Here is a 5,179-nt window from a genome sequence, read left to right as displayed (position 1 = left end):
ACTGGAGAACCTCAGTAACTAGACATGGACCCTTCGGTAATGTTCCTCTCTCCTCCTCTCTCTCCCTCTCGCTCCCTCCCTCTCCCCCTTTCTCCCTCTCCCTCCCTCTCCCCCTTTCTCCCCCTCCCTCTCTTTATCTCCACCCAGATAACCTCCTTATTGCCAGAGTTCAGTCTGTTCAGTACTCTCTTCCCTGCCGTCATCTTGAACTGTATTTTCTGCAGTCACTTGAAGGTTGGAATACTGTTAGAACCTTGGGGTGACAATAGGCTGATAGTGTGATACACTCACATTGAACCTGTCCCAACACAAGTGCTGACTTCCTGGTTTCAGTTAGTATCACTTTAATCTTGTTTACCCAGACTCAAACTGTGAGCATAATGACTCTCTTATTTGTTGAGGACTTAATCTTCCCAGCAATTGTTGAACAGATATCATTATCCATTTGACGTATGAAGAATCAGAAGCTTAGAGAAGTTAGAACGTGGCTACAAAGTATGTACCAGAGAAACAAGTTCTTTATCTGTTTTATTCTCTGATACAGCCAGAGTGCCAGACCATGCTAATGTTTACTGAATGAATTAAAGGTCATAACACGAGCATGAGGGAGCCAGGATTTGAAAGCAGATGTGCCTTAACCATAGTTACATATTTGCCTCTTATTTTTAGTCACTTTCCCCTTTCTTGTCCTGAATCAATCCCTGAACCAATCAAATCTTTTACATCAGCCTTGATCCTATCGAGTCTTATATTGTTTTGTGTCTGTGAATTCCCCTTCCCCATTTCTGCTGGTGTCTAACCTCATTAAATATATTGTTATTTGTTTATTGAAATATTTCTACTTTTCCTTATCCACACTCACTACTACCCTCTCTGTTGTATACACAGCTTTTTACACAGACTCTTTTCCCCTTTGAGGCACATTCAGTGCAGTATCTCTGTTCTAAGTCGGGGAGGTTGAGGTCGTTCTGGTCCAAGCCAGTTCTTTAGATAAGTCACACATCCCTCTTTGGTTCAGTCTCCCCATCTGTAGCCTTAAACAGTTAGGAAAGATGGCTTCTTGCTGCCCAAACACTGCCCAGTGCTTAGATGCAGGGCTTGTAACACCATTGGCAAAATCAGGAAGGGGGGGGGGAGTCCAGGGGTAAAATAAAGACATGGATTTTAATATCAGAGCGTGTGTCATCAAAGAAGTTACATAAAATCAAATCATAAAATGAATAAATAACCAACCATAAAAGAAACTAGACATGGTAGTGCACTCTTTTGATCCTAGCACTTGGGAGATAGAGGAATGAGAGGGTGTCGATATCCACACCAGCCTGGGCTACTTAGCAAGTTCAAGGCCAACCTCAGATGTACAGTCACAAGACCTTGTCTCAAAAAAGAAACAAAGACTGGGGGTGTAGTCCAAAGATAGAATGCTTGCCTAGCTGGTGCAAAACCCTGGGCTTGGTACCCAGCAATGAAAAAGAAGGAAAATACAAAGACCTGTGTTCACTAGGAAGGGAATAATCCTGTCCACTTGCTGTGTGACAGGGGTACAGGTGTCAAGGCACAGATGTTGTTAGCCCATATCTGATGTCACATCCTCTTAGTATTTCAGGCAGAAAGGCTGCTGAGATTCCAGTACCTGTAAGCCAGGTTGGTGGTTCCAGAAATACATTGCAAATACTAACTCTATAATCCAGAAGTTGTCTGCTCAAGGCACACAAATTGTTTAAATGCTTGGGAAGTTGCTCCCAGGGACTAAGAGAAAAGACAAAAGTTGTTATTCATGTCCTAGTTAGGGTTTCCATTGCTGTGAAGAGACACCATGGCCAAAGCAACTCTTATGAAGGACAGCATTTAATTGGGCTGGCTTACAGGTTCAAAGATCCAGTCCATTATAATCATGGTGGGAAGAATGGCAGCGTCCATGCAGACATGGTGCTGGAGAAAGAGCTGAGAGTTCTACATCTTGATCCGAAGGAGACTGTCTTCCACAGGCAGCCAGGAGGAGGCTCTCAAAGCCTGCCCCCTCAGTGACACACTTCCTCCAAGGCCACACCTCCTAATAGTGCCACTTGCCGTGGACCACACATATTCCAACCACCACACCTTGATAAATGCCCTGTGCCTTACTCTACCTTCACCATTCAGGTGGCCTTGAGTACAACACATCCTCTCAGAGCCTTGGTTTCTCCTGTCCCTCATCTAAAGATAATAATAGGGATAATAATAGCACCCTGCAGGATCATTGTATAGAATAAGTTAGTGGACTGCATAAGGTTGCTAGTGTAATGCGCGGAACACAGTAGACAGCTATGACTAAACATGCCCTTGTTCAGAATTCCTCAAAACCCTCAAAGAGGGGAGAGGGCATTACAGTGGTAACAGTGTCTGTTTATACTCTGCCCTCGAGTATATTCAGAGTCTGTAAATTATATTCATATTTATCTGGGAAGCTTCCCTTGTGGGCTTAGATTTTTCAAAACCTACGCTAATTATGATTCTTCAACGCTTCAACTTCCCTTCTAACCCACCACCCAGAAGCAGGAGAAAAGAAAAGCTAACAGGAAATGGGTTTGTGGGCAATTCAGAAAGAGTTCTTTGGGATGACTCCAGTCTTCGCTGTCAGGGTCCAGTTCACTAGCAAATGCCAACATGAATCAGTACTAGCAGCTCGAAGTGTCTGTGGACGCTTATTGACAAGGTACTTCTGAAGTAAAGCTGGAGTGCCAGGAGGTGTGTGAGAGATGTGGGGTGGACCTTACTTCATGTGCCCTGTGGGGGAGATGCCTGTGTTTCTACAGAGAAGCCAGGTAGGAGGTCAGGGTGCCAGGGCTGACATAGAAAGAGAAAGTGGCCAGAAATTAGGTCAGAGAGACAGTAAAGGTCAACACAGAGTGCTTTATGGACGCAGACACATCAAGGCCCAGGATGAGAAGGAAAACTACAGTAAAATACACTAGAACGAGTTCCACTGACCCTCACTCTGACTACCCTGCCAATCTAGTGCAAGTGCTGGTTTGTTGGTCTGTTTGTTCAGTGTTGTGAACTGAACGTACTCCTTCATGCTCTACCCTGAGCTATAGTCTCGACCCTCGAGTGTTTTCTTTGTGGTCCTCACATAACTTTTTAAAGTGGCAAAGACTATATTCCCAGTTTTACAGCTAATGAGAACAGAAGACTAAAGAGAGTAAGCACCCTGAAGGTCACACAGCTAGGAAGGACAAAGCTAGAGTCACCCCCAGGTAAATGTGACCACATTTAAAATAAAACTACTACATTCTCTTTCATGAATATCAAACTTCTTGAACTGATTAAAATTTTCCAGTATTTTGCTTTGTAATTTCAAAATTAAAAAAACCTCAATTGTGCACATTAATAAGCATGCTGGTGTATCTCTCTTTAGTTATGCAGTGGTTGGCTGGGAAATTTTATTTTATTGTTTACACTCTTACCTTAGCGCTTTCTAAATCATTGCTGTGTGATTTGCTATTTATAATTTATCCTTCTCTCTGTTATTTGATGAAACATCCTTTAAAGCAGTCCACAGCAAGGTGAGCACAAGTCAGACCTGCAAAATTTTTGGATAAATAATTGCAAAGATTCATTAAAGAATAATGAAGGTTGGATCACACAGTACCGGGGATGCCCAGTTTAGCAAACATAATCATTCCAGGTCACCTTCAGAGGCGCCCAGACGTCAGCAGCTGTCTGTTTTAAAACCATCTTTTAGGGAATAACAACAAAGATACCTCCTGTATTAAAGGCCCTAAAAGTAAAATCATGAATTCACTTTCTTGGATTTTGTTACTGCTCCGATGGAAACAATAGACGTTTAACACAGGGAACACAGGTGCCTTTCAGTCTGCTGTGGCTTTAGCATTCCCCCATTGTAGCCAGCCAGAGTCCTTGGCTGCTAGGCCAGTTGCCTTTTGCATGCTGATTTTCCTGAGACAGTCCCTCAAGAGTTCTTCCTCCGGAGCAGAATCTGTGGTGCTCTCAGCCCCTGTAGGGAGCAGGGAAGCAAAGCGTGGGAATGAAAATGCTGGGGACCAGTCTCTCACAAAAGAGTCGGTAACTTAGTCTCATGTTAGGTTCCGGGCCCCCAGCAAACATACCTGTTAGATTCTTGTCCCTGAAGGACCACAACCAAGACTTAAACAAACATATATGTGTTCTGGCACAACACTTTTCAGTGACTAAGAGAGGTACAAGAATGCATTTTATGCACACGTGCAAACCATGTGTCTGTGTTCCCACACTCAAGTATTTATAGAACTCACAATAGGGAAAATGGTTGGAAAGGGTTTTTTCCATAAGCGCTGTTGAATATTGTTTCTTCCACCACTCACAACCAAAGGGATTAATATGTCCCCAGAAATAGTATTATCGAGATATATGAAATAAAATTAGGAGATATTTATTGTTGGTAATAAGCTTTAGGTAAGAGCTGTTCTGGTATTGAAACTGCATCAAATCTAAACTGGTTTTTTGAGAGGAAGTGGTTACTATGGTATATCTTGAGGCTGGTCCCAATTAGGCGTAAATTAGAGTGTGTCTCACTTTTCAGAAAGGGTCAGGAAATCAACACTTGGCCTTGAACTCTTCACCTTTGCCCCTGCTGACAGTAAGAATAAGCCATCCCTCTTTTTGTGACCTCAAGAGAGGCAGCCAAGTTTTGCCATTCCTCTGCAGAAAAGAGCCAGAGTTGTCAGCCAGAGCCAGTCAGAGGAAGTAGTGAGGAACCTGGGACTTTCTGTCCATAAAGAAAAACTCTCTAAAGCCACCAATGTGAAACTGACATACTTTAAAGTGTCCAGAGGAGGCCTACAGAGCAACTCGAAGCCTGTGCTGCCCTTTCTCAGAGTCTCTTTTCTGTTTCCCTCCCTTTCTGCAGCACTGATTTGTGACACTCATTGGTACACCGGACAAATAATTCTCCCATCTTTATAGCCAGCATAAAGCTCACAGCTGTGGAGTCTTGGTAATCTATGCTGTGATTAATTGCCAATTACAAACATTTGATGAATATTTAAAAACCTTCCTTAGATGACTTATGTAGCTGACATGTGTAGTTAGTTGAAAGACTGAGGCTGCCGACGTGGTGGCGCATGCCTTTAATCCCAGCACTCAGGAGGCAGAGGCAGAGGCAGAGGCAGGCAGATTTCTGAGTTCGAGGCCAGCCTGG

The sequence above is a fragment of the Mus pahari genome, chromosome 9 (assembly GCF_900095145.1).
Source record: "Mus pahari chromosome 9, PAHARI_EIJ_v1.1, whole genome shotgun sequence".
NCBI classification, from domain to species: Eukaryota; Metazoa; Chordata; class Mammalia; order Rodentia; family Muridae; genus Mus; species Mus pahari.
Note: the sequence above shows the minus strand (reverse complement) of the source record.